Below are 25,438 nucleotides of genomic sequence, written 5' to 3'. Positions count from 1 at the left end.
GGTGTTCTTCCTTTCCCTTCTTTCATATTGATGGCCGTGTTTCTGTGTTTCTGAGTGTAGCACATCTTTAAGTATCTTTTGCAGGGCTGGACGAGTGGCCACAGAGTCTTTTAATTTCTGTTTGCTATGAAAGGTCTTTATTTCACCTTCATTCACAAATGAGAGCTTGGCAGGATATAATATTCTGGGCTGGCAATTTTTCTCTCTTAGCACCTGTGCTATGTCTCGCCATTCCCTCCTAGCCTGTAGTGTTTCTGATGAGAAGTCTGCTGTGAGTCTGATTGGAGATCCTCTGAGAGTAATCTGACATTTCTCTCTTGCACATTTTAGGATCTTTTCTTTATATTTCACTGTGGTAAGTTTAATTACCACGTGTCGTGGTGAGGATCTCTTTTGGTCATATTTATTGGGGGTTCTATGAGCTTCCTGTACTAGGATGTCTCTGTCCTTCTCCAAACCTGGAAAGTTCTCTGCTAGTATCTCACTAAAAAGGCCTTCTAATCCTTTCTCTCTTTCCATGCCTTCAGGAACTCCTAGAACTCAAATATTGTTTTTTTTTTTTAATAGTATCCTGTAGATTACCTACAGTATTTTTTAGATTTCTAATTTCCTCTTCTTTTCTTTGGTTTGACTGTATGTTTTCCTGTGCTCTATCTTCTAAGTCCGATATTCTCTCTTCTGCTTCAGCCATTCTGTTTTTAATGCTTTCTAATGTGTTTGTCATTTGATCTATTGAGCTCTTCATTTCATTTTGATTTCTCTTCACTATCACACTTTCCTGTTCTACTAGTTTCTGCGTTTCATTTTGATTCTTCCTTAAAATTTCATTTTCAGACCACAGAAGAAAATTTTAAATTCATGTGGAAGGATAATATATACAACACAGTGTGTCAAAATAGAAAAGTACCTTTACACTAAAAATGAAACACTGCCATCGTGAAACTATGAATATATTATAAGAAGGAACAAAATAGAAATGGCACTTTATTAATTCAACATTGCAAACAAAAAATCAGTGTATATGAACTGAAGAAATGATTGGATAAATATATTTCTTCCCTTATAACTACAATGTGACAATTTTCTTGGCATTCAAATTATGAATGAAGTGTAGGAAATAAGATAAAGTCCAGAATTCCAAGGAAAGTGGGGCAAAGAATATCATAGTGAAAAAATAGAACAACTGTTTTATTATTCACAGTAGCATAAATCCATCTTAAATTACAAGAACTCATATTTTCAGGCAGGAAATGTGGGAAAATACAGATTGCTAAATTGTAAAATGTGAAAAGACAAGATAAATTCAATACACAGGAAATTAATAAATGAAGACAAAGTGAACCTTCTGAAATCTCTAATATAAGAAGTCCTGAATTGGATGCCTTTGTTTCACTGAAAATCTAACTTAATAAACCTGCTTTGACAAGAGTTGATATGTAAAAGTAGAAACTTATCAAAAAGTCTCGGGAAATCACACTGGTGAATATGGTCACAGATGATAATATTCTCACATATTTGAACAAGTGGCAAACAAAGTTCTATTCAAACTATTCCAGAACCTACAGAAAACATAGATGCAGATTGGTTTCTCTTCTTAAGCAGAAATGAGCTCCCACATTGGAATTTACCAAAGCTTTCCCAAAGGGCACATGAAGATGAGGTTGTGCATGGACACAGTTTGCTTCCAAGAATGTAAAAAAGGACATTCCACAACCCTCCAGCGACCCCGGAATATCATTGAGTGGCACCCTGAATCCAGCCTTGGCTTCCTTTAGGTTTAGCTGTGAAACTACACTGAAAAATAGGATCTCACCCTTCTCTCTAAATCTGCTGCTTCATTTAGGTGGTCAGGGAAGAACCACCCATATATGTTGGCCTCTTACTTTGCCATCCAGGTGATCAATAAGGACCCACAATAACTCCTCAACCTATCCATGGAATTCCAAAGCTGCAATGCCTTTGTCATGGACCAATTGGCCCTTAGGAATGTTTTGCATTTTCTCTTCAAAAAGCATTTACTCCCTCTAACTATAATTGCCATACACAATACAAAGCACTTGTTATTGCTGGAACCATGTCTGCATTTTCTGCATAGATGGTACTTATTGGACCTCTAAAACCCCACAGGTAAATGGAATCCTAATTCTGAAGAGCAATGTGTGAGTCTCCACCAATACCATTCTCTCACATCTGATGAAAGGCAAATGTAGAAGACAAGTATGGGTATCCTACCATGGTGTACAATGTGTCCCAGGGAGTCAGCTGGATTCTGAGAATATTAAAAAGTGGAAGAACTAATGAAGGTGTGAAGCAGTGCAACCTGAGGGAGCCCACTCTGATTGCTGTCTGAGGATAATATATCCATTTGCCATCTTCTGTGAATATTGACTTTTGACTAATCACAGCTCTTTGACACATAAGATATTTATAGCATGCAGAAATATTCTGTCCTAAGACAAGGCTCTCTTAGAAGGCATCCAGGGACCAAAGGTGGTTAGATGTGTAGATGTGAATACCTGGACATCTGGTTTCCACTTCAGATGAAGCTGAGGGCCATGCTAGTCCTGAAGATTCCCCAAAGAGCATTTAAGGCTCAGTTACAATTACACTGGAATTCACACACTCACCTGCCCAAGCCCAAGCCTGCCACAATCTCTTCCACAAAAGCAGATTTTGTCAAAGCGCACCCAGAAAACATTCTCATTACAACCTGTGGGGAGCCATTGCACCGCGCCCTAAAGATGGCGCCGGCTCCTTTCTCCCGGAAAGACTGGCAAGAAACAAACAACTCCTAATAAGGAGATGGCTGAGCTCCCTTCTGGCTTCTGCATTGCTGTACCTATCAATCCTTGCCACTTGGCTGCTTTTGATTGGTGTGCTGATGGCTATAAGAGGGATGGGAGAGGGAAGGAGGCAGAAGAAGAAGCTTGTTCAAGGTTCCTGAATAAACTGCTGGAAGAAGAGTTCGGGTTGTGTCTTCCTTGCTGGTCAAGGGACGCGACAACTGGTGGCCCGTACGGGGAACCATCTCAAACGTGAACTCAGAACTTCCTGCAGTCAGGGCAGTGCTGGTAAGTCCCCCAGGAAAATAAGGTGGGGATCCGCGATAAGAGCGGGCAGTCCTGCGACAATAGCGGGAGGATAGCTTTGCGATTAAAGCAGAGGAAGTTCTGCAACAAAAGCAGAAGGAGCTCTGACCCATGGCCAGGGAAAGAGTACAATTTTTGACGATGGGTAATTCACAGTCCCATCCAATTTTTCTGGCACTGAATGCGCTGCTTTGAGAAAATGGTTTGAAACTTAAGCCTAGTACATTGCATAGGTTTTTACGTAACTGCGATACCTTTGCACCCTGGTATGGGGTTTCGGGAAGCCTTACTATCCCTTCATGGGACAAACTAGGCAGGGATTTGGATTTTGCATTCAAACAGGGTAATCTCGAAAGGGGAGTGAGACCAATATGGAAGTTAGTGCGAGCATGCCTTGAGGATGAGCGGTGTAGTGAAACTATTCTGAGCGGTCAAGCTGCCTTGGAGGAGCTTCAGGAAGAGCGCTCCGAGAGAGCTGCCAGTGAAAAAGGGAAAACTTTGAAGGAGAGTCAGAAAAGAACTAGGAAAAAACTGTACCCCGATCTTTCCGAGTTGTGCAGCCCCTCCTTAGTAAGTAGTACTAGTGCAGAAAGTAGCTCAGAAAGCAGCAGTGAGTCTGAAGAGTGTGGCGATAACAAAGAGTCTGGTATAAAGCAAGTACGGGAATTGAATTGGCAAATGAGGATTTCCAAAAATTACAGCCGCTGAGCCATTACCAGGTGCTCCAAATATATTTACGGATGGGTCAAAAACAGGCTGTGGGGTTTATATGGTAGAGGGTAATGACCCGGTATTTCATCAGTTTCAGCCAGGCTCACCTCAAGTTGTGGAATTAAAAATAGTTATTGAAGTCCTTAAGCAGTGCTCTTTTGCCTTTAACTTGTTGTCAGATTCCTTATATGTGGTGAACGCATTAAAGATATTGGAAACCGCAGGACCGATTAAACCTTCTAGCCCAATTGCATCCCTAGCGTGAGGTGATTGCTCATTGTCTGGATGCATGGGCCGCCTGGGGGAGACCCCAGGTGCTAAAAACTGATAATGGCCCGGCCTATACATCTCAAACCTTTACCACCTTTTGCCAAAAAATGGAGGTTCAACTTGTCCATGGATTGCCGTACAATCCTTAGGGCCAGGGCATAATTGAGCGAGCACACCACACACTGAAAGAATATCTTTTAAAATGAAAAGGGGGACGTGACAGGCCAGGAGAAAGAGAGAGGAAAAATTCCACAGGTATCTTGACCTAGAGAAAAGTCTTAATTCGATAACCCTTTCCAACTTGATGGGTTTTTCTCTTTACAGTTAATAAAAACTTAAGCAATGGGCTCATACGCTGATAATCAATTCTTTTCTGTGCTGCTGTAGCTAACTTATCTAATGAGAGTTTTCATGTGTCTTGAAGGTTTCGCATTTTTCTATTGCCAGTATGAGTCTTGATTGGAAAAACTGCACCATGAAGCTGTTTACGTTATATCTTTAATGTTTGAGTGATTACCTAACTCTGATTAGATCTAGTCCACAGCCTTGGTTAAACGTACTAATTTTTGACTAAAATGGTTTGACTCTCTGATAGTTTAAATTCTAAACTGAGTCTTTCAACTTTGGGGCTTCCAGTCGGATCCCTGGAACTCTCAAAGGATGGGACTCTAAATTTGTTAAAGTAACAGCTGTTTGAGTCAATTCAAATTATACAAAGTATATTAAAATGTAGTAAATGATGTCAAATCTATGTTGTATTCATGTTTTTGCTTTTCAGGTAGAGTAGTCTTATAAAAATGAGAGTAAATTCTGTGTATACAAGCCTTTCTGTTGTTAACTCAAGTAAGCCAATACAGATTGGTTCAGAAAATTGGGTTAATGCAAACGCCCTTTGGTTTACTTGCTCAGTTTTACATTTACATGTCTTTGATATGCTTTAAACTTGTTTCTCTTAAGGATGAAGATCTTTTTAAAGTTGTAAATATGCACTAGTGACTGTTGCTGCCCAAGTGGTGTTATCCTTATGTTACTTAAAAGCATGGAAATGTAATTTTGACTTTTAATTCAGATAATGGTGTGGTATTCATTAATAGCTCAGTGTTTTAAGTTATCCAGGCATCGGTGCTAAGTAAAATATGGAAAACATATTATGTGTACTTCTAACATCTTAAATTTGATAAGAGAGACTTTTAAGTTTGCCAGCATGTATTCTCATAGGTTGTCCATACATGATAATTCAAGACTGTAAAAGTAACTACAGGTATAAAGTTTCAGAAGGTGTGAGCAAGTCATGAAAAGTTGTAAAAAGTTTACGATTTTAAAACATTGTTTACAGAGTTTTCTATAAGTTAAATGTTAATGCCAAAATTACACTAACCTAAAGTTGAAGTCTGATCTTCTGTTATAACAATGGGATTTTTTTAAATGTTTACTAATGTTAGTAATTATCTGGAAATGGTCTCAATTGTAAATCTTAAAATCTGTTGTTGCAAAAACTGTAACATCTCTTTTTAACACTACTGTCTGTTAAGTTATGATTGATAAAAATATTAAGTATTAAAAAGTTATGTTAAATATTATTATGATCAGATCTGGTCTAAAAGTGTTAAAATCACCCTGACTAAATGTTAAGGAATTCTATTTTGACCAGATACTCTAAGTTCTCTTGGCACCTTTAACAGACTTTCTGAAAATCAAAGTTCTAAATTCTCTGGAATTTTGGTATCTCCAGAGGGCCCCTGGAGATGTCAAAAGATATATCTCTCATCTTGCAGAGATAATAACCAATCGGGCTGTTTAGATTAAAAGTGGTGCCAAGATGTGAAATGATGCTAAACTTCAGCTATAAGCGTGTTTCTTTCTAGCTGCTCCAGTCTCTGGCTCAGAAGCCAGATCCTTTAAAGAGGGACTGACAAAGTCTAAGAAGCATCCCATGGTCATGATTTGCATCACCTCAATGTCCAAACCTTACAATTAAGATACGGAATCACCCGGGAACAGGCAAGGCAAATTGTAAAATCCTGCCCTTCCTGTGTCACATTTCTCCCGGTCCCTTATTATGGTGTAAATCCTAGAGGTTTTATGCCTAATCAGCTTTGGCAGATGGATGTTACTCATTTTTCTGAATTTGGTAAACTAAAATACATACATGTTTCTTTAGATACATGTTCAGGTTTTGTTTTTGCCACCCCGCAATGCGGCGAGGCTGCCAAACATCTCTCATTGCCTTCAGGCCTTTGCTGTTCTAGGAACCCCTATACAGATAAAAACTAATAATGGCCCAGCGTATTCTTCCAACTCTTTTAAGCACTTCTGTACTAACTTCCACATCTCTCATCACCGGGATTCCTTATAATCCCCAGGGACAAGGTATTGTGGAACGAGCACATGCCACATTAAAAAACTATTTACAAAAAATAAAAAAGGGGGAATACGGGACCATGGCATATTCCCCACAAAAATGGCTATCACATGCTCTTTTAATTTTAAATTTTCTAATACTGGATAATCAAGGGAAAACTGCAGCTGATCTTCACTGGCATCCTGAAACCAAAAGACAACAAGTCTATGTGAAGTGGAAAGACCCTCTAACTGCTCAATGGTATGGACCTGACCCTGTTTTAATATGGGGACGTGGACATGTTTCTATATTCTCGATGGTTACCTGAGCGACTGGTGCGGCAAACAGACAATGTCACAAAGCAGCCCCTCTATCTTCATTATAACATTGCTGATTGGGATCGTTACTGCAGCTGTTATAACCGCCATTTCCATTGCAGCTGTGGGCGCTACAACAGCTGCTATAGTGCTCACAGGGACAGTTCAAACTGCTAATACCCTGAATAATTTAACGGCCTCCGTGGCTGCTGCTTTGGATACTCAGACATCCTTAAATTCACAAATAAAGGGAGGCTTGATGATTGTTAATCAGCGTGTGGATTTGGTACAGGAGCAGGTGGATACTCTCTGGCAGCTTGCTCAGCTAGGATGTGAGTGGAAATTTTCAGGGTTGTGTGTGACCTCTGTTCAGTATGATAACATGACTCAGGCAGCAAATTACTCTAAACAGTTGTCTCAGATGCTCTTGCAGAATTGGTCCGCAGAATTTGACTACACCTTGAAGCAACTGTGCCTTGCCGTGGTCACCATCAACTCCACATGTGTGGATGTCTCCTTTGCATCTGGATTGTCATCCTGGATCTGCATAGCCGTCTCCAACCTGAAGGAGTGGGCGGGACTTGGAGCTTTGACGGGGTTGCTGTTACTTGTTGTGTTATTTTGCCTGTGGTGTTTGTGCAGGATGAGGACAGCTCATCGGCGGGAATTGGCCATGATAGCTCAAGCCTTTTATGCCCTTGAGGCTGGACAATCACCGCAAGCATGGCTGGCCTTCCTTGAATGCTAGGCATGGGTGCAGGGTGCGAGGCAAAGCACTGCAGAGAGAACAAGCCATTACGTTCTCTGGAAGGCAAGTCTGTCTGCATGTGGGTTGGCATCCCAGATCCCACCCCCGCGAAAAGGATGCTGTTCCAGGTGGATGCCTGGCAGTGGGGGACAGACCCTACCTTCTCCTGTAATCCTTAGATGCCTGGTTCTAAAACAAAAAGGGGGAACTGTGGGGAGCCATTGCACCGTGCCCTAAAGATGGCGCCGGCTCCTTTCTCCCGGAAGGACTGGCGAGAAACAACTCCTAATAAGGAGATGGCTGAGCTCCCTTCTGGCTTCTGCTTTGCTGTACCTATCAATCCTTGCCACTTGGCTGCTTTTGATTGGTGTGCTGATGGCTATAAGAGGGATGGGAGAGGGAAGGAGGCAGAAGAAGAAGCTTGTTCAAGGTTCCTGAATAAACTGCTTGAAGAAGAGTTCGGGTTGTGTCTTCCTTGCTGGTCGAGGGACGCGACAACAACCTCTGACTGTTCTGTTTGAGAGGCAGAGAAACAGGGACAGAAAGAGAGAGAGCTCCTATTTGCTTTTTTCTCACTAAAAGCACACCTCAATAGCAGAAGCCCACCTGGTCCTGGGAAGAAACCAAGAGCCAGGAACTCAATAGAAGTTTCCAATCTAGGTGTTAGAAATCCAATTACATGAGCTACTTCTGATGCTTCCCATGGTCTGCATTAGCATCTCAGATATTCTCAATGAAGGGACGATTTCAAACAAGCAACAGTCAGGACATATCACTGCAAAACACAGAACACAGTAGCTTTGGAAGATTCTGGGCTGGATTGATTGCATTTCTAAGGTAACTCAGGTTATACTGTGGTGACACATGAACCCCAAAGTTGGAAGAGATCAATGCAGTAAAGATTGTCATTAGTCTCAGTGTGAACACATAACAGTGGTTGCTGAGAGAGGGGGTTGTGCTCCCCCAGTGGCATGGGGAGAAGATGAGGGAAATCCACTGTCTACTTTCTTCCTGATGCTACATCCAAAGTTCATGCCTTCTCAGTTGGAAATGCAAAGCATCCACAGCCTGTAGTGGTGCATTTTTTTTCTTTCATACTGTGAATGGGGAATCACTGTCCTTAAAGCACTGGGCATGTAAAATGTGATCTTATCTGTGCTCAGAATGACATACATCAGTGTAGGGACAGCCTCATCCACAAAAATGCCCCACATTTCAGCCATGATCCACACCTTACCCATGTGAAGAAGCATTTTTTTTGCAATGTGAACAATGACTAGATTCTTCATATCACCATGTAGCAGGTGCACATTTGTAGATGACATGCTCATGCTCACCTTGAAAGCAATATTATTACAATTCTGGGTGCCTTTTTTACCCTGGCTTATAGATGGATTTGTATGAAATTTATGTCTTTATAGAATGGACCATCAAAGAAGGAGGTATTTTTCTCTGAAGGGAGTAGAGAACTTCCATTTTGATTACGGCCTTGTCTAAATAAAGTAGGAGTTTGTGAACTCAAGAGGCTTCCATAGCCTTGGAAGCTCATGACAAGAGCCTTGGGTGATTACTGACCTTGGGTGATTACTGCCATAAAAAAGAGTGTCAATTGTTAAATCTCCATATTTTGGAATACTCTTCAATTTCTTTCTTTAAGATTTTGTAATTCTCATCGTAGAGATCATTGACATCCTTGGTTAAATTTATTCCAAGGTATTTGATGGTTATTGTAGCTATTGTGAATGTGATTGATCTTAGCAGTTCTTTCTCAGCCATGGCATTGCTTGGGTATGCAAGGGCTGTTGATTTTTCTGCATTGATTTTATATCCTGCTACTTTGCCAAACTCTTCTATGAGTTACAATAGTCTCTTAGTAGAGTTCTTTGGATCCCCTAAATAAAGAATCATATCATCTGCAAAGAGGGATAATTTGACTTCTTCCTTCCCAATTTGTATCCCTTTGATTTCTTTTTCTTGCCTAATAGCTCTAGCTAGAACTTCCAGAACTATATTGAATAGCAGTGGTGAGAGTGGCATCCCTGTCTGGTACCAGATCTTAGTGGAAATGCTTTCAAATTCCTTCCATACCCAATTTCCTTAGAGTTTTCATCATGAAAGGGTGTTGTATTTTATAAAATGCTTTCTTGGCGTCTATTGAGATAATCATATGGTTTTTCTTCTGCAGTCTGTTAATGTGGTGTATCACATTGATTGTTTTGCGCACATTAAACCATCCCTGCATACCAGGGATGAATCCCACTTGGTCTGGGTGGATGATTTTTCTGATGTGTTTTTGTATTCTATTGGCCAGTATTTTATCGAGGATTTTTGCTTCTATGTTCATCAGGGATATTGGTCTGTAATTCTCTTTCAATGCTGCATATTTTTCTGGCTTAGGAATTAAGGTGATGCTGGCTTCATAGAAAGAATTTGGGAGGATTCCCTCTTTTTTGATTGTTCTGAATAGTTTGAGAAGAATTGGATTTAGTTCTTCTTTAAATGTCTGGTAGAATTCTGCCGCGAATCCATCTGGTCCTGGGCTTTTCTTTGTTGGGAGGGCCTTATTACTGTATCAATTTCTGTCTCAGTTATGGGTCTGTTTAGGTTTTCTATGTCTTCCTGGTTCATTTTAGGTAGGTTGCATGTGTCCAGGAATCTATCCATTTCTGATAGGTTTCCCTGTTTGCTGGCATACAGGTCTTTATAGAAACTTCTGATGATTCTTTTTATTTCTGTGGTGTCAGTTGTTACACTTCCTTTATCTCTGATTTTATTGATTTGGGTCTTTTCTTTTTTTAGTTAGTTGGGCCAATGGGGTGTCAATTTTGTTTATTTTTTCAAAAAACCAGCTCCTCGTTTGGCTGATTTTTTGGAATTTTTTTTTTTTTTTTTGGATTCAATCCTGTTGATTTCTTCTCTGATTTTAATTATATCTCTTCTCCTCCTAGATTTGGGTCTGGTTTGCTGCAGATTTTCTAGATCCTTGAGATACAGTGAAAGTCATCTATTTGGTGCCTTTCCAATTTCTTGATGTAGGCACCTATTGATATAAACATTTCTCTTAACACTGCTTTTGCTGTATCCTATAAGTTTTGATACATTGTGCTGTTATCCTCATTTACTTCCAGATAATTTTTGATTTCTCTTTTAATATCTTCTATGACTCATTGTTTATTCAGAAGCATGTTGTTCAATCTCCATGTGTTTGCATATGCTCTAGGGATTCCTGAGTTGCTAATTTCCAACGTCATTCCTTTATGGTGTGAGAATCTGCATGGTATGATTCTAATTCTTTTGAATTTGCTGAGACTTGCTTTATGGCCTAGTATGTGGTCAATCCTAGAGAAGGTTCTACGTACTGCTGAGAAGAATGTAAATGCTTTCTGTGTAGGATGAAAAGTTCTGTAGATATATGTTAGATCCATTTGGGCAATGGTGATGATTAAATGTGCTGTTTCCTTGTTGATCTTCTGTCCTGTTGATCTGTCTATTTCTGAGAGTGGAGTATTGAAATCCCCCTGTACTATTTGTCGCTCCCCGTCTTCGTGGAGGAGCGACACTGAACCCTGCGCTGTTCTTTTGTCTGCTCGGCCCTCCCCGCGTTTGCTGCTGGTTCTTCCCGGGTTGGCTACCGACCCTTCCACCTCCGTGGAAGGGCGGTTCCCCCTAGCCACTTTCCCCACTTCCGTGGGGGAGCGGCACACCACCGGCCAGCTCTCTTGGGGGCTGCACAGGTGTTCCTTCAGATAGATGTTCCTGGTGCATGTTGTCTCTCTCCTCCTTTATAGTCCTCTTCCACCAATCCCAACTCTGCTACCCACACGCTGAGTACGCTGCTCTCCTCCAATCAGGAGCAGGTCCTGCTGTTTATTGGTTGAACTGGAGGCAGCTGTGTAGAAGCTGCTTCCTCCCTTCTCAGCGCCATATTGTGGGAGAGCAGATGCATAGAATAAGTCTTAATTCCAGTAACTTAGTCTAGTCCAAGTTGCTCCCAGTTGCTCCCCACACTATTGTATTGGGGTCTAAGTCTCCCTTTAAGTCCCTTAACAAATCTTTTAAATAAACTGGTGCCATGTAATTAGGTGCATATACATTGATAATCATTATATCTTCCTGTTGAATTCATCCCTTCATCATTATATAGTGCCTCTCTTTGTCTCTCCTAACAGTTTTTGTGATAAAGTTTATGTTGTCCAATATTAAGATGGCTATGCCCACTCTTTTTTCATTTCTGTTGGCATGGTATATCTTTTTCCAGCCTTTCACTTTCAGTCTGTATGCATCTTTTTTGGAAAGACGTGTTTCTTGTAAGCAGCAAATAGATGGGTTTTGTTCCTTTACCCAATCAGCCAATCGGTGTCTTTTAACTAGACAGTTCAGGCCTTTAATGTTCAATATGACTACTGATAAGTAGTAACTTTGCTCTGCCATTTGCCAAAGATATTTTCTGATATATGTTTTGAACTTCCTGTGATCTTTAGGCGTGAGGTTTCCTTCATTTACTCTCTTTCATATTGATGTTTCTGTGTTTCTGTGTGTAACACATCTTTAAGCATCTTTTGCATGGCTGGACGAGTGGTGACAAATTCTTTCAATTTCTGTTTGCTCTGAAAGGTCTTTATTTCACCTTCATTCACAAATGAGAGCTTGGCAGGATATAATATTCTGGGCTGGCAATTTTTCTCTCTTAGTACCTGGGCTATATCTCACCATTCCCTCCTAGCTTGTAGGGTTTCTGATGAGAAGTCAGCTGTGAGTCTGATTGGAGATCCTCTGAGAGTAATCTGACGTTTCTCTCTTGCACATTTTAGGATCTTTTCTTTATGTTTCACTGTGGTGAGTTTGATTACAACGTGTCGTGGTGAGGATCTCTTTTGGTCATATTTATTGGGGGTTCTATGAGCTTCCTGTACTAGGATATCTCTGTCCTTCTCCAAACCTGGGAAATTTTCTGCTAGTATCTCACTAAAAAGGCCTTCTAATCCTTTCTCCCTCTCCATGCCTTCAGGAACTCCTAGAACCCGAATGTTGGGTTTTTTAATAGTATCCTGAAGATTCCCGACAATATGTTTTAGATTTCTAATTTCCTCTTCTTTTCTTTGGTTTGACTGTATATTTTCCTGTGCTCTGTCTTCTAAGTCCAATACTCTCTTCTGCTTCACCCATTCTGTTTTTAAGGCGCTCTAATGTGTTTATCATTTGATCTATTGAATTCTTCATTTCATTATAATTTCTCATCACTATCATAGTTTCATGTTCTACTAGTTGTTTCATTTCATTTTATTTCCTCCTTAATATTTCATTTTCATGAGAGAGATTTTCTATCTTGTCCATTAAGGATTTCTGTAGTTTGAGAATTTGTTTTTGAGAACTTCTTAATGTTCTTATCAATTTTTTGAGATGCGCTTCTTGCATTTCTTCTATCTCATCATCTTCATAATCTTGAATTGGGGTGTCTCTTTCATTTGGGGGCGTCATACTGTCTTCCTTGTTCTTGTTACCTCGGTTTTTGCGTTTGTTGTTTGGCATATTGGAGATATTCTTTGTTTTTTTCTCGTTATACTGTGACTCTAGATTAAGAGGACTGTCTGCTTTTGATGGATCCTTAGAGGCTGTGATGGGTGTGGCCAGAGAGCTCTGGTTCTACAGGGTTAAGGGTGTGCCAAAGGTGATTCACCCTGATTGTTCTCTTTCTTGCTCTGGCTCTCTCCTCTCTCTCTCCTTTTTTTTTTTTTTTTGACTCAGTTGGGAAGTAATTCCACACAGCTGAATGGAATTGAGAGTAGTTGATGTATGAAATCTGGCCCCTGTGGGTATTCGTTTGCTTACCAGAGTCAGGTTTTTCTGCTTGGCTAATGAAGGGCACCCGCTTTACATATGCAAAATGGTATGCACCACTTTACTTATGTAAAATGGCGCCTGCCCTTTGTCTTGCTCGGCTTTGTAAGGTGAGTGGAGAGAGAGGCTAAATGTCCCTGCAGGTTCCCCTTATTTATTCAATTTTTTCTCTCCTCCAGCCAGCCTGGTGAACTTTCCCCAATGGGGTTTCAGGCCTCGTTCTCTGTAGGCTTTTTCTGCCTTTCCCCACCAATGTCTTGGGTTACTGAGAGGTTTTTGTCTCACCTCCCCTTCCAGTGCTGGCGTGCAGACTCTGTGGCTCCGCAGGGTCCGGCGACTCAGCTTCCACGAGGTGGGTGACCTTGCTCTCCCCTTAGGTCCTCCGAGTCACAGCCACTAGATCCGGAAGAGTTTTTCCCTGATCCTTTTCCTGAGGCTACCATAACTCCACTTTTATTATACTATCTTTTCTTGGACTGTCAGTGTGCCCTCACTATTCTGCCATCTTATTTGGCAAAGTATTAAGCCTTTTTACAGTAATGTAAATATGTTATCTCAAAAACTAAAAAAGAGGGAGGGAGAAAGAAGGTGGGTGGGAGAGAGGAGGAGAAATTAAGGGAGGAAGAAAGGGAATATCAGTTTGTTTTTAGAATTATATCTACAAAGCACATTGAATCTGCTAAAAACTTATTAATGGGGGCCAGAGCTGTGGCATAGCAGGTAAAGCTGCTGCCTGCAGTGCCTTCATCCCATATGGATGCTGGTTTGATTCCCCCTGCTCCACTTTTGACCCAGCTCTCTGCTATGGCCTGGGCAAGCAGTGGAAGTTGGCTCAACTCCCTTAGCCTCTGTACACACGTGGGAGACCTAGAAGAAGATCCTTGCTTCAGATCAGCTCCGCTCTAGCATTTGCAGTCATTTGGGGAGTGAACCAGCAGATGAAAGACCTCTCTCTCTCTCTCTTTCTCTCTCTGGATCTATATCTCTCTGTAACTCTGTCTTTCAAATAAATAAATCTTTTAAAAAAACTAATTAATGAACATCAACCAAGTGTCTCCTATAAGCTGCAAGCTATTTTTCCTACAACAAGAAGTCATAACATGTTTCCTTGACTCAGGTGATACATTTAGAAAACAAATCATGATTTTTTTTCTTTTGATGTAACAGGCAGACACTGATTTCTTGCTGAAATAAAGAGAGATGGAATGACTGTTGCTCCCATGGATTTAAAGTGATCATGCCCTAAAAAGTTGTTGTGATGAGGTTTCTTTAGCAAGTCCTTGTCTAAAATATCATTTATTTGATGAGTGAAGTTTTTTAACTTGCATTGCCGTGTGGAATTTTAAAAAGGGATGTTTTGCTGGCTGCAACAATTAATTTCACTGTGCTGTTTTAAAAAGTAATAATAATTAAAATTTTCCAAAATTTAAATATAAAAAAGAAAGTGTAAATCAGATAAAAGATTATAGTTAAAACATAAAGGGCACTGAAAAAGTTAATAGTAAGAAAAAAATAACCCAACTGAATGTTTGCAAAGGACTTGAATAGAGATTTCTCAAAAAGAAGACCCACAATGAACAGGTAAATTAACAAATGATCTGGAAAGCCAAAACAGTGACAAAAAATATCATACATGGAGGATCTCCGTGATACATCAGAGGAAAGAAAGGGTCATCAAAGAAGGATACACTCTTCTCTGAAGGGAGGAGAGAACATCCACTTTGCTTATGACTGTGCCCAAATACTGATGGGGTCTATGGTCACGAAAGGTTTCCATAGCCTTAGCAGCCCATGGCAAGAGCCTCAGATGATCAATCACTGATGTCAAAAAAAGAGCGTTACTTTTTAAAGGAAAAATAGTAGTCACTGTGGACTTGCTCCCCACGAAGGACCTCTGTCCCTAATGAATTTTAATATGAGAATCAACTGCACATTTTCTCCCCAAACAGTACTCTATATGTTGTGTATGTGCATGGGTGCAAATTGTTGAAGTCTATGCTTAGCATGGAGTTGGTCCTCTGTATATAAAGTCATGCTAAAAATACACCATAATAAAGACAGAGATGGGAGAGGGAGAGGGAGGTGAGGTAGGATTTGCGAGGGGGGTAAGGGGGAAAGAACTACTATATTCCTAAAGTAGTATCTAGGAAAAATGCATTCATTAAATAAAAATGAATAAATGCTCATCACCACTTATCACAAGAGAGTTACAAACTGATGCTATAAAGAGATATCACCACACACCTGTTAGAAGAGTTATTAAAAAAAAAAACATTAAAAGGGGGCTGGCAATGTAGCATAGCAGGTAAAGCCACTGCCTGTGATGCTGGTATTCCATACAGGTGATAGTTTCAGACCTGACTACTCCACTGCTAATACACCTGCCTGCTAATGACCTGGGAAACCATAGAAGATGTTCCAAGTGCTCGAGCCCCTGAACACACATGGGAGAACTGGAAGAAGCTCCTGGCTCTTGGCTTTGGCTTGGTCCAGTCCAAGCTGTTGTAGCCATTAGGAGGAGTGAACCAGTGGATGGAAGATCTCTCTCTCTCTCTCTCTCTCTCTCTCTCTCTCCTTGTTCTTTCCCCTTCCTCTCTTTCTGTAACTTTGACTTTCAAATACATAAAATAAATCTTTAAAAAACATAGAAGAAATAAATGTTAACAAGGATGAAGGTAGGAAGGTAAATTAGTATCAATATAACAAAAATTTTATGACCAAAAATAGAACCTTCATATTACCCAGCAGTCCCAGTGCTACCTGAAATTATATATCTAAAGGATGTGGAATTTGCATGTGAAAGAAACATCTGCACTCCCATGATCATTGCAACATTATTCAAAAATTCCAAGTGTGGAATCAACCTAAGTGTCCATCAATAGATAAATGTATAAAGACAATGTGGTCTGTATATAAACTGCAATATTATTCAGTCTTACCAATAAGGAAAATCTTATTATTTGACAACGTGGATGAGTGTTGAGGTCATTCGGATGCATGGCATACATCATGTGCAAAAAAAGAATGTATCCTTTCCTCATTCCTAGGACTGGTGTCCAAAGTCAACTTCAGAAAGAGAGCTTTTGGGGCTGTCACTGTGGCATAGCTGGTAAAGCTCCCAACTGCAGTGCCAGCATACCATATGGTCATGAGTTCAACTCCTGGCTGCTCCGCTTCCAATCAAGCTCTCTGCTGTGGTCTGGGAAAGCAGTAGAAGATGGCCAAGTAAGTCCTTGGACTTCTGCAGGCATGTTGGGGATCCAGAAGAAATCTGGAAGAAGCTCCTGGTGCTTGGCATCAGTTCGGCACAGTTCCAGCTGTTATGGCCATCTGGGGAGCAAACCAGCAGATGGAAGATCTCTCTCTCTCTCTCTCTCTCTCTCTCTGCCTACCTTCTATCTCGGTGGAAATCTGACTTTCAAATAAATAAACAAATATTTTTTGAAATTGAACATGATCAATTGGACTTGCCCCAAATGGTGGAGTTAGAAACATACCAAGGGATTCCAATTCAACCCCATCAAGGTGGCATGTACCAATGCCATCTCACTAGTCCCGGTGATCAATTTCTGTTCACAATTGATCATAATGATAGGACTAAGAGCCAAAGGGAGCACATAAACAAGACTAGTGTCTGCAAATAGTAGCTGATAGAATAAAAAAGGGAGAGAACAATCCAACATGAGACGTGGGATACACAGCAGACTCATAGAATGGCAGATGTCTTAACAGCACTCTGGCCTCAGAATCAGCCCTTAAGGCATTTGGAGCTGGCTGAAGAACCCATGAGAGTATTTTAGGCATGGAATGCCAAGACACTCTGGCAAAAAAAAAAAGAGGACCTAAATGAAAGATCTCTGCAAGTGAAATCCCAGTAGAAAGAACGGGTCATCAAAGAAGGAGGTACCTTTCTCGGAAGGGAGGAGAGAACTTCCACTTTGACTATGACCTTGTTGAAATAAGATCGAAGTCAGCGAACTCCAAAGGCTTCCATAGCCTTGGAAACTCATGACTAGAGCCTAGGGAGATTACTGACGCCAAAAACAAGAGTGCCAAATTGTTAAGTCAACAACAGGAGTCACTGTGCACTTACTCCTCATGTAGGATCTTTGTCCTTAATGTGTTGTTCAATGTGAATTAATGCTATAACTAGTACTGAAACAGTATTTTACACTTTATATTTTGTGTGGGTGCAAACTGATGAAATCTTTACTTAATATATACTAAATTGATCTTCTGTATATAAAGATAATTGAAAATGAATCTTGATGTGAATGGAATGGGAGAGGGAACAGGAGATGGGAGGGTTGTAGGTGGGAGGGAAGTTATGGGGGGAAAAGCCATTGTAATCCATAAACTGTACATTGGAAATTTATATTTACTAAATAAAAGTTCAAAAAAATTAAATAGAGCTTTGTGATTGAAACACTAGGAGGTGGGAAACTAAGAACATGTTGATCACAGCAGTCAAAATTAGGCAAGACCAAGGAGTTCAAGTGAACTGTCACAAATCATGAGATAACACAGTGAATAACATGTTGTATACTTGAAAGTTTTGACACAATAGACCTTTAAGTGTGGTCAGCACAAGAAAAAATAAGGCAGTGAAATAAAGCTGAGATGCAAAACAGTTGTATTATACCACTCAACATTGTGTACAGGTATCAAATCATTCTCTGGTAGAGATACATCTACATAATTTAAAATTATGAATTTCAAAATGAAAATACACATGTAAAATTTTCTCTGAAAAGTGGGAGAAAATAACTATGGAACACAGAAAATAAGTGGTTGAGAACCAACACAGTTTCTTTCAGTTGTCACATTGAAACAACATGTTGAGAGCTTGGTGATTCTAGTGTTCTCTTTGTGGAGGGCATCAGGCTGATGGGTAGGAGATCAGCTGTGGGAGAGGAGTAAGATTGGGGGATGAACTACTTCCTCTCTCTGGAATGTGGCTTATTCACTTATTAATAAGGAAGCCCATTTTTTTGGCAGCAGGATACCGTGGCCCTGGGAGTGACATTAGGCATGATAATGATGAGCATTCCTGTGGTGTCCGAAGTCATCTGTGAGTGATGTCAGCCCTTCACCTAATGTCTACAGCATCATGTGGGAAGATGCAGCTGGGTGTTTTGGTTATTCCAACACCAACTTTTTCTAACCCTGCCAAATTCCTCAAAGCTGTCTATTCACAAAACCCTTGGCCACTGTGCACACTATTTAACAGAGCTGCTGTACCAGGATGCTATGATTGCCAAAGCCTTGTTGGACTATCATGCAACCCTAGAGGCAAAGGAGGTAGACAAGTGCAAAACATGTTTTTCCAAAGGGTTTTCCCCCATAATGGAGGACAACAGGTGCAGAGCCTCAGGCAGGTGGATCCCCTGAGTTTCTGGATGAGAAAAAATGGGAAGCATTGAAAATACAGGGAACCCAGAGCAGCTCTGATCACAGGACACTAAAAGAGCCAGGTCTCAGCACTGTGACTTGCTTTGAACTCTGCATTCTGCTTCTAGCTGTGCTCTGGTCTAGCTCACCAGACTGGCACACAGGTTCCTACAGGCAGAGGGCACACGTCAATACCTGGAGTCAGCTGTGCTCTACACAGAGCTCCACTGTCACTGCTGATTGATGAGCCCTCAGACCTGATCCAGCCCTGTGTCTCCTCCTCTCAGCTGAGACTCAGGGCTCTCACTATAGTTTGGGGAGACATTGACATGTCATTGCCTCTGATTTTTCTCTACCTACTCCTGCAGGCTTTATCTAATTCACAGGACAGAATTGTTGAGAACTGCCATGAGTATCTGAAGCCAAGTGTCTTCAGAGATGGAGACCTAGTGCTGGGAGTGTTTTTTCCCTGTACATGGAACCAGAAAGAGAGATGGTCCAATTATCCTTTTTATTCAAGCCTGGGTATAATGTGGTGGCATCTTGGTAAGTTTAAGGCTGTGTGTAAGTCTTATGTGTTGTTATGACTACATGTGAGTGTATGCTTGTGCCTCCCTGTGTCCAATCACTAATGAGATTTCTGAGAATTCTGCACACAATGGTTGTTTTTTCTTCCACTATGTTTCTGCTTCTACTTGCTTCCCTACTCCTTCAGAGACCTAGGAGAGACACTAACATTTTTGTGCCTGCTTGATGGTCAAGGTCTCTCTGATTAAGCCCTGGTGGTCTTTGAGAGAGTGAAACATTGTATCTTTTGCATCCCTTTACTTTCAGTTTATGTGTATCTTTACTTGTGAGGTGAATTTATTATGGGCCATGTAGAGTTCAGTATACTTTTTTTTATTCATTCAGTCAGGGTGTATCTTTTGACTGGGGAATATATTCCATTTACCTTCAAGGCTAATGTAAGAGATGAGAACTCACTACTGCAATTTTGTTGATGGCTTACTTCTTGTCTTACATAATCTATGTTTCATTCTGCCTTTCTTTTCATTCTTTGTGTTTTGGTAGCTTTCTGTCATAACAGTGGATTTTCTTATCTTTCTCTTTTATGAATTTGCAATGTTACTGAATTTTGTATTGTCATTGTGTTTTCATGACGATTGTTATGATCCTTTAATTCTTTTTGTAAGCATCTATTGATTAGATTCTTGATTCTTTTTTAAAGATTTATTTTACTTATTTGAAAGACAGAGTTACAGAGAGAAGTAGAGACATAGAGAGAGGTCCTCCATCTTCTGGTTCACTCCACAGATGGCTGCAATGGCTGGAGCTGCACCTATCCGAAGCCAGAAGCCAGGAGATTCCTCCAGGTCTCCCACATGGGTGCATAGGCCCAAGGACTTCGGCCATTCTCCACTGCTATTCCAGGCCATAGCAGAGAGCTGGATCAGAAGAGCAGCAGCCTACTCCAGAACCAGTGCCCATATGGCATGCTGGCTCTTCAACCCAAGGCAATAACCCACTGGGCCACAGCATCAGCCCTGATCCTTTAATTCTAATGTAGGTCTCCCTTCAGGATTCTTTGTCTGGTAATGATGAATTTTCCCAGTTTAGCTGGTCTGGGAATGATTTTATTTCTTTTTTTTTCAGATTTTCAAGGTTTTATTCAGACTGAAACATTTCATGAGATTTAATATGCTTTAACACATAGGTGAGGTAGTTAGGTAAACAGTACTACCCATTTTAATACATACTAAACAAAAGCTTAAGAATTAGATAAATCATAGAAGCTTGGGGTCTTCTCTCTAGTCCCAAACATGAGGAAATGGAATTTAACTTTTTAATTTTTCTTTTTAAAAAAGTATTACATCATTTAAGTTTTTTTTTTAAACACTTGTTTTCTGGTAGTATACTTTTCTGAAGTTGGCACCCTTTTCTTCAATATGATTAACTGGGCACAACCCTTAATTCAAACTAAGCCTTGCTTCTAACCTAAATTAGTACAAAATTAAGACTTTTTTAGAAAACTAAAATTGTATTTGACATTTTTGTTTTAGGCTGCAAAAACAAAAACAAGCAAAACAAACAGTAACAAAAAACTTGAAATAGGCTCATCAAATGATGTAAATTCATCCTTTCCAGAGAAGCAGAAGGTAGACCCTACCACAAAGAAAAGATGTTTAGTGGATTTAATGGAGGTTACATTTAAAAGTACAGTAAGATATCAGGCTAACTTGAAAATCCTACGTTTTGTTGACCTCCATATGGGCAACCAATAATCACTATGAATTAGAGGTTTTTGTTAAAAATTATATGCTGCCCAGACTGGCAACAATGTACACGGCACATTATGTTAGGAAGTCAACTTTGAAAAAAATGACATACAAAAATGTGGCAATTTGAGTCCTTGGATCAAAATGGATATTTCTGCAGTTTCTACAGTCTGTTTGTTTTTCCTAAGTAAATTAAGGCTAAAATAAATACATACATACATACATAATTAATAGATTGGAAGGTGAAACCCAATTTAATGGTTTAAAACACTGTTTTATTCTTCCCAAGTGGTCATTCTTATATACTCTAGTACTATTAGCCTAATTTAACAAATGGGTTTAATAGAAAAGACAGGGGCTGGTGCTGTGGCGTGGTGGGTAAGGCCGACACCTGTGGGTAAGGCTGCCACCTGTGGTGCCCAAATCCCCTTCTCCACTTCCCATCCAGCTCTCTGCTATGGCCTGGGAGGGCAGTGGAGGATGGCCCAAGTTCTTGGGCCCTTGCACCTATGTGGGAGACCTGGAAGAAACTCCTGGCTTCAGAATGGCTCAGCTCCTACAGTTGTGGCCAACTGGGGAGTGAACTGGTAGATGGAAGACCTTCTCTCTCTGCCTTTCCTTCTCTCTCTGTGTAACTCTGACTTTTGAATAAATAAATCTTTAAAAATAAAAAAAACAAAAACAAAACCAGAAAACAACTATTTACAAATACAAAGCAATATGGCAAAATATGTTTAAAAGATACTATAACTATATAGTAATGTCAGTGTTGCCTTGGAAAAAAGTCATTTACTTTTTCTGATGAAAGTTCCATTTTCCAAAACATTTTTGAGGATTTTTTGTTTCTAAAAATATTGATAATTATCTGCAGATACAGCTTGTACTCTGACTTGGAAAGCAATTCCAAAATGTGATGACCATATAGTCTGAAAAATAACAGTACTACTGGGAAAAACATATGGGTTAGTAAGGAAATTCATTTAAAGAAAATGAATATTTATTAAACTCCTACTTCATGTGAGGCACTACACTGAAGGCATTTATATTGTTTCATATGCATAGTAACTATACAGAGCCACAGAGCAAACACTTGGCAGTAAAAAATCTGGGATCTTACTGAGACGTGTAACTTGGAATATACTTTGAATTAAAGGAGGTTAAGTACCTAGAGATCTTCTTTGGAAGTACACATCGGAGCAAGTCCTCTATAATTGCATGATACAATTCACCCTAATAACTGCAACTGAGTCAACTAGACCTGCAGTACTGGGGAGAGAACAGAAAGCCTAAACCAGATGAAAGCTGCCATCCTTGGACTGCAAAGGTTCTGCACTGACCTCAATAAGAAAAGTACCTAAAATTTCTTAAGTACTGGAATGGTTAAACCGAAAATTATTTCATAATGAAAAAACAGGAAAAGATTATGGTTTAAACAGCAAGAAGCCAATGTAACCATTATTTTAATGAAGTGAATAAACATATATAATATGGATCAGAAAAAAAAAAAAGTTATATGCTGCCTAAAAATAGAAAAGTCCATTAACGATCTAACAGCTATTGGTTGTGGTCATACTGGAAATTCTTCACCACAAATCTGGTCTCTTTTTTTCTTAAATATGAATTGTTTTAGTATAAATCATTGTATTTCTGTAACAAATTAATGAAAGGCACAGCTAATGCAAGCAGACAAATTCATTCAACTACCAACTGAAGAAACACTTTGGTTCTTCAGGAAAAAAAAATGAGCAAAACAAAAACAGCTGCAATTCAGAATTGTACTCCAAAAGCTACACTTCAAAAAACTTCCAGGGAAACCAAACTATGTAGCAATGAATGAACACGCATGAAAGAATTTGAGCATTCAACATATCTTGCAGGAAAACTATTGTTAAAATGCTAGGTAGAACAAATTGATCTTTAAAGTATGAATTCCTTTCCCTTAAAAAAATTACTGAATCTACCAAGGAAATACAAAAACATAAGGCTCTAAGTAAATAATAGTTGTGTTTAGGCTATTACAGTGCAGGTTATCCTCAAGGCCACATACAACCTGCTTCACTGCCGCTTTCACTCTGCTGGGTTTTGATCCTTCTTTGGGTCATAGTCTGGATCATTTTCCTCATCTCCTTCTTCTCCCCCTTCCTCATCCGCTTCTTCACCTTCTTCATCATAATCATCATCATCATCTTCAGAAATTATGGGTTGTATGGGGTGCCAGATAGATTGGAAAAAAGGAAAGAATGTCACTTTGAAAACCATTAAGAAGAAGCAGAAACACAAGGGACATGGGACAGTTCGTACTGTGACTAAAACAGTTTCCAATGACTCTTTCTTTAATTTTTTTGCCCCTCCTGAAGTTCCTGAGAGCAGAGATTTGGATGATGATGCTGAAGCTATCCTTGCTGCAGACTTTGAAATTGGTCACTTTTTACGTGAACGTATAATCCCAAGATCAGTGTTATACTTTACTGGAGAAGCTATTGAAGATGATGATTTTATTTCTGATTCACTTTTAAAAGGTAGCTTACTGGATAAAGCATTTTTGGTTGGAATTTTGTTTCTCAAGACCTGAACATATCATCCTATTCTCTTCTGGTCAAGAGGTTTTTGCTGAGAAATCTGCTATTAGTCTAAGTGAAACTTGATGTCTATATTTCACTGTCTTTGGGATTCTGTCATTTAACTTTTTTTTTTTTCGACAGGCAGAGTGGACAATGAGAGAGAGAGACAGAGAGAAAGGTCTTCCTTTGTCGTTGGTTCACCCTCCAATGGCCGCCGCGGCCGGTGCACTGCGGCCAGCGCACGGCGCGGATCTGAAGGCAGGAGCCAGGTGCTTCTCCTGGTCTCCCATGCGGGTGCAGGGCCCAAGCACTTGAGCTATCCTCCACTGCACTCCCGGGCCATAGCAGAGAGCTGGCCTGGAAGAGGGGCAACTGGGACAGAATCTGGCGCCCCGACCGGGACTAGAACCTGGTGTGCCGGTGCCACTAGGCGGAGGATTAGCCTGTTGAGCCGCGGTGCCGGCCTCTGTCATTTAACTTTGACAATTTGGCTACAACATTCCTTGTAGAAAGTCTTCATTCGTTGAAACTTGTTGAGGTCCTTTGAACTTCCTGTATGTGGTTGCTCATATAAAATACAAGACTGGGGAAATTTTCAATAATTATTTCTTATATATATGTGTGTGTATTTCAAATAATATCTCAATTATTTCATTTAAGAAGTTCTCAATGACTATTCCTATGATTATTCCTGTAACACAAACATTTGTTTACTTAATGATAGCCCATACATCCCCTAGGCTATCTTTTTTTTTTTTTAAACTTCTCTCTCTCTATTTTTGCCTGATAGGATGATGGCAAAAATCTTGATCTCAAGGTCAGCAATTTTTTTCTCCTACTGTCCAATTTTATTTTTGTTCATTGTATTTTTATTTCATTGGTGTAATTTCTCAACTCCAAAATTTCTGTTTAATTCTTTCTAATGACTTCTTCTGTTTGCTTATGACATGTTTAATATCATATATTGTTTCCTTAATTGTTTTGAATTGACCATCTGTGTTCCCTGATATCTCATTGAGATTCCTAAGGATCATTATTTTGAATTTATTTTTATTTGTTCATATGTCTCCTTCAACTCAGTATCTATTAATGGAGAACTGTTTCATCCTTTTGGAGCTCTCATGCTTCTAGGCTTCTTCATCTGTACTGTGTTCCTACACTGACATCTGTAAATGCGGTGGGACAGTTCCTCTTTCTTTGTAGAGTAACTTTAGTTGGAAAACTTTTTTGTTTAGATGCAATGTAGGAGGTCAGTTGTGTGGTTACTTGGGTTTTGCTTCTCAGTGAGCCCAGAATTGAAACCTCTAAGTCATCTCTTCATCTATAAACAATGTCATCAGTATCCACGGGTCTAGAGTGGTCTAGTCTGTGGTAATTCATGGGAGCTGGCCCTGACCAGCTTCACTGTGGCTTTCCTAGCCAGGAATCTGCCTGACACATTCAATGAAGCCAAGTTCCTGACATTCAGCATGCTGGTGTTCTGCAGTGTCTGGGTGACTTTCCTGCCTGTCTACCACAGCACGAAGCAGAAGGTCATGGTGGCCGTGGAGGTCTTCTCCATCTTGGCATCCAGTGCAGGGCTCCTAGGCTGCATATTTGTCCCCAAATGCTATGTTATTCTTTTAAGACCTGAGAACAATTTGAAAGACTTAAAGAAAAAAAGCAAGTTGTAAAGGATTCTAAAGTTTTCCACTTGTTTTGCTATCAAATATTTGGAGTTTAGACCCAACAATCTACTCTGAAATATCATTCCAGAAATATGAAGGACTAAAATTGATATTTCCTTTAAAATCTACTTGTGGATTGGACATTTAGCCTAGCAATCTGAGTGCATGCATGGCATCTATTTTTGGCTCTGGCTTTGGCTCTTGACCTGGACTTCTGACTCCTGGGACC

General features: G+C 40.0%; 1 pseudogene; it reads right to left on the bottom strand.

Annotated features, from left to right (window-relative positions):
* LOC149121466 (vomeronasal type-2 receptor 116-like) overlaps window positions 1-23,167 on the bottom strand; it is a 67,078-nt pseudogene extending 43,911 nt beyond the window's left edge.
* Between the last annotated feature and the right edge of the window lie 2,271 nt (window positions 23,168-25,438).

Source organism: Oryctolagus cuniculus, chromosome 16 (assembly GCF_051225735.1).
Source record: "Oryctolagus cuniculus isolate XC-2025 breed Fujian yellow rabbit chromosome 16, ASM5122573v1, whole genome shotgun sequence".
Lineage (NCBI taxonomy): Eukaryota > Metazoa > Chordata > Mammalia > Lagomorpha > Leporidae > Oryctolagus > Oryctolagus cuniculus.
This window is presented reverse-complemented; position numbering and strand designations above follow the sequence as displayed.